At 38.9% G+C, this 10800-nt stretch overlaps 1 protein-coding gene across 2 annotated transcripts in view; it reads left to right on the top strand.

Annotated features, from left to right (window-relative positions):
* The first annotated feature begins 1727 nt into the window (after positions 1 to 1727).
* UCP3 (Mitochondrial substrate carrier family protein) overlaps positions 1728 to 10800 on the top strand; it is a 32738-nt gene continuing 23665 nt past the window's right edge. For both annotated transcript variants that reach the window (XR_016173482.1, XM_089155782.1), the window contains exons 1-2: positions 1728 to 1912; positions 5061 to 5146. The gene's annotated coding sequence lies outside the window, so the exon portion shown is untranslated. The remainder of the gene's footprint in view (positions 1913 to 5060; positions 5147 to 10800) is intronic.

Genomic DNA, 10800 nt, shown 5'->3' with positions numbered 1-10800 from the left:
CAAACGGGGTCTTTCGAATAACCGAATAAATATCATCAGTTATTCTCCCTCTTGCCAATTGTCCAAGTTTTTGATTAATATTGGCCAATTCTTGACCAATATGCGCTGATCAATCTCCGACGACACGATCATTCTCCCGAACCGCGCACCTAGTAGTTGGTGAGTGAGTTCGTACTCTTGCACCCAACCTCGTATTTGAATCGGTTGTGCTTCCTTGCGGTCCTTCAAACCACTCATCTCTCCTAGGGAGTTCTCCAGTTCTCCTAGGTTCTCTTTCTCGCCTCCAGGTCGCCTTCCCGGAAATTCTGACCGACATTCTGGCCATCGATCAGTCTTTGCTCCCTCTATAATGTGCGCCTTCCCGTATCACGGTGATCAGGTGCTTGCGGTGCCACCAATTGCCTGGTCAACGTACGGAGCGTCTGACTCACCTCCAATAACTGGAGTTTCAGTTGATCCAGTTGATACTGGAGCGGATCTAGAGGATTATTACTTCCTTGTCCACCATCTTCCTGTACTTCAAGAGGTCGACTTCCCTCAGGGATATCTGGATTATTTGCTCTGGGAATTTGAACGCCAGCACCTCTTGCTGGGCCGCCGCAGCCGCTGCTGCTGCTGCTGCCAATGATTTGGTAACCATGGCTTTGTGAAGCGTTTCCCACAGACGGCGCCAAATGATGCGTCCAAAATCAGCTCAGCCCTTAGATCTCCTGCGTATGATCTGCAAAAACGAACGTTAGATGTGGCCCGACCGCTGGGATCGGGAGTCCACTTCCGAAGGCTAAGTCAGTTGATGAACTTAATCATAAACGGCTTTTCTTGATCACATAGCTAAGGAATGAATAATGAGAATACGATTCAGATTGTATATCTCTCTCCTTCTACCTTGTGGGTAGGTGATGTTTTCTATAGAGTGTACCTTCAAATCTCCTTCATTGGATGTATTTGAGCCTTCTTCGGATGGCCGTCAGATCTTAACGGATAGATCCATATTAGGTTTGGCTAATAGATAACTCATTTGTTGATATGATTGTTATATGGTAGTTATCCATATAATAGTGATAAGCATCCACCGCAAGTGCTGCTACCTGTCTCTTTGACGATTAGTTCATTCCGAACATAGCGGATTAGGGCGTGCTTGTTACTGAGTTAGTTTACTTTCTCAGCAAGCTACCTTTTGAACCTGGCCCGCTCGGAAGCGAGTCGATTCCTTTTTTGCCGACCGGGGTCGAGGGTCGAACCAAGGATGAACCTGGTTCGATTATATTTTCTCCATATCAGTTGATAAAATACAAAAATAATAAAAATCTAACATAGGACAAGCTAGTATGTGCGGATTGATTCAAGATTCTAGGGTTAGGGTGCTGACTTCTTTCAATTGTTATTTGGGACTGAAACGAGTTTTGAGGCGAAGTTTATACGTCTGATGAAAGGAGTTACTGCAGCTCGTGGTTTATGCATTACTAAGCCTTGGATAGACTAATTCGGTTGCAGTGGTGATGGCCATAAATTCATTTTAGATCCCCTGGTTTGCGCTTCAGCAGTGGCAATGATTTGCTGGGATTTTTTGGAGGAGGATAACCATTGCTATCTTGAGGCTAATCCAATTGCGGATTTTCTTGCTAAGTTACAAAGGATTAAACTTCAACCCTTCTTGGGGTTAAAAGCTGTGCATATACAAAGATAATTGAATTGTGGTGCATTATAAATAGAAAGAAACTTTTCTGTCATTTTACGGTGAAAATTGAACCGGTCCGATTTCTATTTTTATCAGTAAAAGAACCAGTCCGATTCTAGCCAAGGTTGGTTTTACCAGTTTAGAGCTCAAACTCGACGTTCTCTTCACTTCCCGGTCGCTGCTGCATCTATCGTCTTCTTCCCTTGCATTCCACTGTGCTATCCAGCAATTCAGGTAAGCGCCTGTCTTTCTTTCCTCTTCCGCGGATTCTTCATTGATTTCTCTCCTCGCTCTTTCTCCCCCTCCCCCATTGTTTCTTGGACTTCGTTTACGCTCTATCTTAAGAGAATATATGATTTTTTTTGTTGATACAAAGAAAACAAAGATTACAATGCAGTGAGGTCATTTAGAGGTCTCTCAATCCAGATCCTATCACTTTGTCTACCTATGGTTTCATTGGCAAGTTCTTGTGCCATCTCCAGCAAATAGATTGGCTTTATTTTGATAATCGATATCCCTTTGAGGGATGGTCCTAATATCAATAGATCTTGAACTAACTCCAGTGGCCATGGTTTTTGAGGACGTGGTATGAAGTCAGTGATTTGGTCCCAATTAGTCCAAATAGATTCGTGTATGTTGTATTGTCTTGCTTTCTCCATTCCTTCTCTCAGCCCCTTAACAATAGCCAAATTGAAATTGTCCCCATCAAAAACACCGATCCAGCAATGTACAACTTGGTTGTTGACAGTGATTCCCCAACAACATCCTGTTTTTTTTGTCCTGTGGTTTACATCACCTGCACAAAAAAGCATTGTAAGAGTAGGGAGAGGAATTGTTGTAAAGTCCGGTGTATGATCAATTTGATCATAGACTGGTGTATGGTCAGGATTTAACCTATCAAGTGGTCCCGGTGGTGCTAGATGGAGGTCACAGCACCAATTACTAATAAATTTTAACACTCTCATGGGCTGTGGGGGTTCGTTCCTGAATTTCATTTCATTTCGAACATGCCATATACTAAAACAAGTGATAGATACGATAGCAAACATCCATCTTAGCATAGGTTTGTCAATGTGTGAATTATAAAATAAATCCAAACAGAAGTCACTAATATTAGTGAAGGGTAGCCTTTCTGTTCTCAAGCCTAACGGTCCTGTTGCCTAGACCCGCCTTGTCCATTCACAATTGAAAAAGGGGTGCCAGCTTGATTCACTACTTGTGCTACAAAGCCCACAATTATCCAAATTTGTGCTCCATTTAGCGAGAATCTCATTAACTGGAATTCCTGCATTTAGAAGAGGCCAAAAAAAGAGTTTAAATTTAGGATGAATATTTAGTTTCCAAAAAAATAACCACCAGCATTTATTAGGGAAGAATGATCCTCTATTAGCAATTGTAAGTTGCTGATAAGCCAACTTAGTTGTCAGTTTTGGGGCATCAGAGAAATTCAATTTCCAAGTATCTATATTCAAGGAAAGATGTAAGTTATGAATAGCGGCAGAAATTCTGGGACAAAAAGTTAGAGAAATTTCAGAAGCAAATCGCCTTTTAGTCCTAATAACCTCAGCAACAGTTACCCCTTTTGGAGAAAAATGTATGTTGAACTCCCCAACCAAATTCCCATGTGGTTCCTTGATCCAGGGATCAAACCAGAAAGAAGTCTCATTCCCACTTCCCACTTCCCACCTCCCTAAAGACAAATTTCTTTAGAAAAGGTAAGATAGATCTTAGACTATTCCAGGTTGTGGAACCAGCTTTCGATTGCACCTTGGGATAAAAAAGGGTGGTATTGTTGAAGTACTTAGCTTTGAAACATCTAACCCATATCGAATTGGGTTCAGAAAGGAGCCTCCAACATTGTTTAAGCAGCAAGGCTTTATTCATAATCTACAGATTTTTCAGCCCTAAACCTTCCATATATTTAGGTGTACAACATCTATCCCAGGAAATGAGAGTAAGAGACTTACCTTGGCCTGATTTTCCTAGCCAGAACTTCTGGCAGTCGAATCCAAAGCTTTGCAGATTTGTTTGGGAAACAAGACATATTGCATGTGATAAAGAGGAACAGCTTGTAACACAAATTGAATCAGTATAGTTCTCCTTGCAAAGGAAAGAGAGTGGGCTTTCCAACCAGCTAGCTTGGCCTTGACTTTGTTTAGAATGGGCGAGAGACAGAGAGATTTAGCCTTTCCAGGAAACAGATGACTACCCAGATAAGTAGAAGAGCTACTCATCTCCTAAATGCCTAAGAGGTTCAAGATTTGTTGCTTTGTTGAAAGGTTGGTGTTTCGGCTAAAGAAGGCTTCACTCTTGTCAAAATTAATCACCTGTCCAGTGATTTCGCCAAAGATATCCAACACAGACTTGATAACACATACATCATTCAAGGTAGCACGATAGAAAATAAAAGTATCATCAGCAAAGAACAGGTGTGTAATCTCAGGGGTAGATCTAGCAATTTTGATTCCTTAAAAGGTTTGTTCAGACTTAAAGGCTCCAAGAAGTCTAGACAAAATTTCCATGATGAGAAGAAATAGATAAGGACTCAAGGGGCATCCTTGTTTAAACCTCTAGATGCAGAGAACCAAGAGTAGGGGGAACCATTAAGCTTTACAGAGAAAGAGACAGACGAAATAAGGCATTCAATCATGTCACAAAATTTAGAAACAAACCCAAGACACTTTAGCACTTTGAGTAGAACCTTCCTCTCCACTCTACCATTCGCCTTTGACATATCAAGTTTCAAAGCCACAAAACCCTGTTTAGCCGAGTTTTTTTCATAAAATGAAAAATTTCCTGAGCTATCATAATATTGTCAGTTATTTGCCTTCCTGGCACAAACGCACTTTGCAAATGGGAAATAATTTCATGGAGAAAAGGTTTTAGTCTCATAGCAATTAATTTAGCAATAATTTTGTAAGAGGACATTACACAAGCTAATGGGTCTAAAGTCCGAGAAATGGCTTGCATTCTCCCTTTTAGGGATAAAGCATAGCAAGGTGTGATTAATCCCAGGGGGTAACCAACAATTATTGAAAAAATTCTCAACTAACTGTACAACATCAGCTTGAACTAACTGTACAATATATGAATGTTCGTAGCCCAGTTTATTTCTTTTCAATTTCATTAGATAATTGATATGTTTAATGCGGATGCAGCTAATCGCTGATTAAGATATAATTATGCCTATGAAAATATAAGCTCATCTGTGGTTGCTTTTTGCAATGTCTCCACCAAAAGGGTGCCTACTTGTATAGATTGGATATTCTGCTATCCCGTTCGATGGCCCAGTAAATTGGTTATTTCATAATTTTTTTTAAAAAAAGAATCACTTTATGCTGGAGATTATTGACAGTTTCATATATATATATATTTTTTTCAGGGCTACAAACTATTGATGGAACCTCTGGGGCTATTGCATACACTGTCTGATTTGAAATTACAACAGTGCTGCTGCTTTTGCATCTGGTGAGTTTCTGTCGAACCACCTTCTTTTCTTATTTTCTGCTATCACCTTCCTTTTGTAAGCGCAAAAGCCAGTTTGCTTTCCAATGGGTCATGTGTTATTTCAGGCCCAGGAGTTTTTTTTATTTTTTTTGGGGGTGGGGGACCCTCGCACTTCTTAGATGGCTTTTTCTATGTGGTAGAATTGATCCATCATGTTTCCAAGGTATTGGATGGTTCTACCTGGTGCTATCTGAACTACTTTAAGAGATTGAATTTTATCTGAGGCTGCAATTCAGTGACACAGGCATTTAAATTGGTAATCTGGAAAAACATATGACATGTTTGGTTGAAAAAAATCCATTTAAATAGTTCAATTCCCAAATTTGGTATGATTTAAGTAACTTAAATGTTAGTGCTTACAAAAAATTCTAGTTTCAGTTCTCTTGATTTCCATTTGCTTGCAATTGGATAGAGGCAAAGCAGTGATAGCTGATAGGACCTTCTTTTTGCACTTCACATTCAATTTCCGGCTGTTAATAGATATGAAGGAGCTATGGATGATGGAAACCTTCTGGTTTATTATATATTTCTTTGAGTTAATATAAAGAAATGCCTTGGTTTTGGATTGAGTTTTGCTGCTGCTTCACTGCTATTATAAAATGTAGTATACCTGTTTCTCTTTGGCATTTGGTTCTAGCTTTTGCCATCTGTAATTGTTTTCGGTAAGAGTCAATCAATTTCATTTTTCAGATAGAAATATCTATCTTTTTGCCATTAGTTTCAGTTCTTAATGACACATTTGGATTGGCATATCAGGATCTCCTTTGGCAGTCTGATTGCAGGTTATGAATGGCTAAATTAATTTGGATACGCTAAGACTTTTGATATTAGATCCTTCAAGAATCTTCTATCAAATCATGAAATTTCATAGTTTCTTTTTGAGTTAAAAATGTTGTTATCTTCGGTAGACTCAAGAGAACTCTGCATATGCTAGATATAACCTTTTTAGAGACACTCCCACTTCCTTCTTGTCCCATTTTTGCTTAAGTGGCTTTGTAATTCTTCAGTGCCTCCTAGGACTGGGTTCTTTTGTTGGCAAATTCTTTATGGGAACTGATGAGGTGCTTTAGTCTCTAAAATGCTTTTGTTGCAAGATTGCTTGGAGGAGTCTACCACCCATGTGTTGATTGGTGGAGTTACAACCACCAAGGTCTGGTATTTCTTTACCCACACAGGATTTTCGTCACTTTATTGTAGGATGTTATCACATAATTTTCCTATGTTTGTTCATCAACTTATGGTAAAATTATTTAGAGAAAATCACAGATTGCTCGCTTTAGTGGGGTTTAAACTCCGGGTTGCATGCTTTAGTGCCTAAATTACAAATTGTACGCTTTAGTAATTACAAGTTGCACCCTCCTAACATTCCATCCAAGATTCTATTAAGTCATGAGCAAACTACCCTCATAAAGTCAATGACATAAATACCCTTTAAAACCCTCTCATACTCAACCCTTTTAGGTGGGTTCACCCATCTTCTACCTGCACCTCACCAGAAACTGCCCATCTTCTTCGGAAACCACCACCCTTGCTGGAAAATCTCTACTCCCCCCTCCTTCTGGAAAATATATTCTGCCGGAAAGTTGGTCGGGTATTACTCACCAATCCAGTCCAAGAGTCCCTAGTTTTGTTCTCTCTGTGGGTTGTGAACTCCTTAAACCTCAAAAATCAAAACCTTAAGAGCAGTTAAAGAAGCTCATGAATTAATTTGAACTCCAAGCTCAACGAACATAACAAAAAGATCAAAGGAAAAGGAAAAGAAAGAAAGCTAGGGTACTACGTGTCAGTTCACTACACAAAACAAGAAAAAAAGTTGAAAGTTGGAAATGAAGAGAAGAGGAGAACTGGGTATGGTGATCTGGAAATTAGAAGGAAGAAATGATTGACCTGGGTCGCCATGAACAGCACTGATGAGCTGCAATGGAACTCTTTTTCCCACCAACTCATGAACCCAATCGAGTATTGAGCCCTGCAAGTCGTTGAAGTCCAAGACATTTTTCTTCATCAACACAACAGATCCTTTGATCTTTTTCTTTTTCTTTCCCCCTTTTCTGCATTGCAATTGGTTACCCATCTCCCCCTACACCCCAACAAAGAGCACTAACACAAGAAAAGAATGAGTTGCAGGAGAAGAGCAGAGAAAGAGAGATAGTTAATGCAAGTATAGGAAACTGGTGGGTTATATACATAGATTTCAGTAAGATTCGCGTGGTCCACTGTGTTGTTGGATGGAAAGACATGTGGACTGGATCGGTGAGTAATACCAAATCAATTTTCTGGCAGAATATATTTTCCAATAGGAGAGATATATTCTGCAAGGGGACGGCGGGCGGAGAGATTTTCCGGTAGGGGTGTTGGTTTCCGGTGATGGTGGGCAGTTTCTGGCGAGGTGTAGGTAGACGTGTCCCACCTAAAAGGTTGGGTATGAGAGGGTTTTAAAAGTGTATTTATGTCATTTGACTTTATGAGGGTAATATGGTCATTTTGTTCATGACTTAACGAAATCTTGGATGGAACGTTAGAAGTGTGCAACTTGTAATTATCAAAGCATGCAATATGTAATTTAGGGCACTAAAGCATGCAACCTAGAGTTTAAGCCCCACTAAAGCGTGCAATTTGTAATTTTCTCAATTATTTAAAATAATTACATAGGTTGCCATTAATGGAAGAATAATAGGATAGGTTGCCATTAACGGAAGAACAAGGTAATAGATGGATAGACTGATGGGGATTGTGAGATGAAATGGAAGGTCAATTGTTTAGAAAAAAAAACAACCTGAGGCACACGGTTTGGTGTAGCAAACAGGTCGATCTAATACATTCTTCTAATATAATGATTGGATTGATGGCCTACTCATTCAACATCTAAAAATGACCTAACCATTTAGTATTTAAGAAGTTAAAAAGGTAATACAAAATGATAATAAAATGGATCTATGACTAGAGATAGGCTCGACCATAGGCATCTCTAATAAATGATCCATAAGGGAAAGGTGTAATACCTCACTAAGACTCCAATCCCATGTTCTGTTGTAGGACTTGAGCCTGGAAGGACAAGTGTATACATGTTGTAGGTCCATTTGAGTAGACAACTTAGTCTTGAGATCCCAACCCCAAGAGGAGGAGAAAGAAGACCCTAGGGAGGACGTTGCACTTGAAAGGAAAGGCCCTTGCACAGAGCAAATAGGAAGGTGGATAGCAAACTTCTAGGAGATGCACCTCAATCGGGTCTTGACTAGAAGAGTTAATATATTTGAATACTATTGACTGCACTCCATTGGTGTTGTAAGACAAAATTGGGTTGGCTATGAGAGAGTTGGATCTTGAGTCCTTCGTAAGAATGGTCCCTATGTCTAGAAACTAATGTAAAAAAGAATCAAATTAATTGGTTTAGTGCAAAACAAGGATCAGGGTTCTGGCTTAACTACTATCAGAAAGGAGGCGGTTGATTGCCAACCAAATCGCCCATTGACCCGGTTGATTGAAACTTATGTGTGAAAGACCAATTAAAATGACCATTATGGGCCTAGACACCAGACTTAAAGCCCTACTTTATCCCTTAGACTATTTTTATAAATATTTGAGTCTTAGAGAAGGGAGGAAGGGAGACCAGAGGTTAGGAGGCTGAAATGTAATCGTTGGAGCTCCAAGAATTTCTGGGACTCTTCAATAAACTCTCAAATCAGGTTAGCCTTACTATCCTCTACAAGTACATATGATTTTCGTTTTGTTTGGCAAAGATTAGAGGTAGAATCTACTTCGTTGTAGGTAGATAATGGGGACAATCGAAGGGCTTTTGGAAATAAAAGAATGTTGAATGATCTCTGCAATGAAGGAAGCTCAAAGAGCCCCAGATTCTATGATAACAGCAAGAATGAAGGTATAACTAAGATTATAATGGTAATGAATTAGTTATGGGTAAATTAAGCATTTAATTTGATTAGATTTAATTAATGGAGTGAATATATTGAGGAAATCAGTGGATTGATGGATTAAGGCAGGGGAAAGCTCATTGGGATTTGAGATAGAAAAGCCCCAAAATCCAGATTAAATTCTGGGTAGTTGATTGGCCAGTTGATAGCCAATCGACCGGCTTGTGCTATTGTGATAAAACTGGAAACCTTGATGTATATTGTTAATCGTAGTGGGTGGGTCCCACTACAATTTGCGCCATAGGTGGTGGCAAGACGGTTATGTAGTCTAAGATAACTACTCATCTATTCAGTTGAGTCTAAACATGACTCTAATATTCCTCTCTTGGATGAGTCTAAGGAAAACCCTAATTAAAGAATTAGGGTTGAGAGAAAATATTATAAATAGAGGGATGGAATACCAAACAGAGAACCATTGATTTTGAATACTCTCCTATGCTTTGCGAATTCTCTAAGCTAATCTTGAACCTCCATCACTGTGGTTTGCCGATTTGGAAGCGTGGAAATAACCTTTAGAGTTCACAAGTTGAAAGAAGGGAAAGGGAACCCAAAAAGCCACCTCTAGTGTCTAGATCCATTGTAGAACATCACTAAGGTAAAGGATCTAGAACTCTTTCTTTCATTGATTTAGTTTTACATTGGTATCCGAGCCAGGTTGGGGTTAGGGTTGCTGGCAACGGCTAATTTTATGGGTGTTGGTTGATTTAGGATGAAAATCATGGGTTTTATTTTTCCCATTGACATTAATGAGTGTCAGATTTAATCCTTAACCAATTGCCTAACCTCTACCCAATTTGTGGTATGAAATTTACTGAGAAGTTTGTTTTCTTTTCCTTTAAGTAGAAGGGTTTTTTTTTAAGATTAGAAAAGGGGGGGGGGGCGGTTCTTGATGACCGCTACTTTGTGTGCTTAACGTTTTTTTTTTAATTAATTTTTTTCTGGATCTTCACGTTTCCTGTGAGCAGTTTTTATTTATTTAGTTTAAAAAAGTCTCCTCTTTATGTGGGAAGAGAGAGAGAGAGTGGAGATCGTGGGGGTTTTTTTTTTTTTAATTAGAAAAAGATTCCCTTTTGAGTTATGTTTTTTAATTTAGTTTTTGAAAAAGAATAAACTGTTGCTAAAGTGAGGTTTGAACCCCTGACCTTGTGGTTGTCAATCACAAACTCAAACCAATAAAGTTCTTCTTGCACCATGTTTACTCTCTGAATTAAAAAGTTATTAGCCTGGAGTTATTTATGAAGGAATCTTTCTATGTTTTGCATAAAATTTGTTTTTGTGCAATTTTTGTGTTCATTAGCTTTACTGTCATGTTTGTTATATTGTTCTAACATTCTTTGCTATGATGATTATGCAAAAAATTTAATTAGCAATGGAACCCTCCTATGGCGGTTTAGACATTTGATTTGCTCCATTTGGTGGATGCATAATGAATCTTTTCCAAAATAGACCATAAAGTTTTTTTATTTAATCCTGGAAGAGATCCTGTTTAGTGTTACCATAATGACACATTTTATGTATGTACGCTAGAGTTAGTATTTGAGAGTGATGCAAAGTGTGGTACATCTTAGTAGTGTTGTAGTAGGATTCTTTGAGATGTAATTAAAGAGTTGTAATTTTAATTATTTTTTTTGGAAGCTATGCAATTAGGTTGCCACCACACTGCGCATCACAATCTTGTACTGA

This window comes from Hakea prostrata, chromosome 5, assembly GCF_041222555.1.
Source record: "Hakea prostrata isolate BN-2017 chromosome 5, UWA_Hpros_2, whole genome shotgun sequence".
NCBI classification, from domain to species: Eukaryota; Viridiplantae; Streptophyta; class Magnoliopsida; order Proteales; family Proteaceae; genus Hakea; species Hakea prostrata.
Note: the sequence above shows the minus strand (reverse complement) of the source record. Positions and strands in the feature narration are given on the sequence as shown.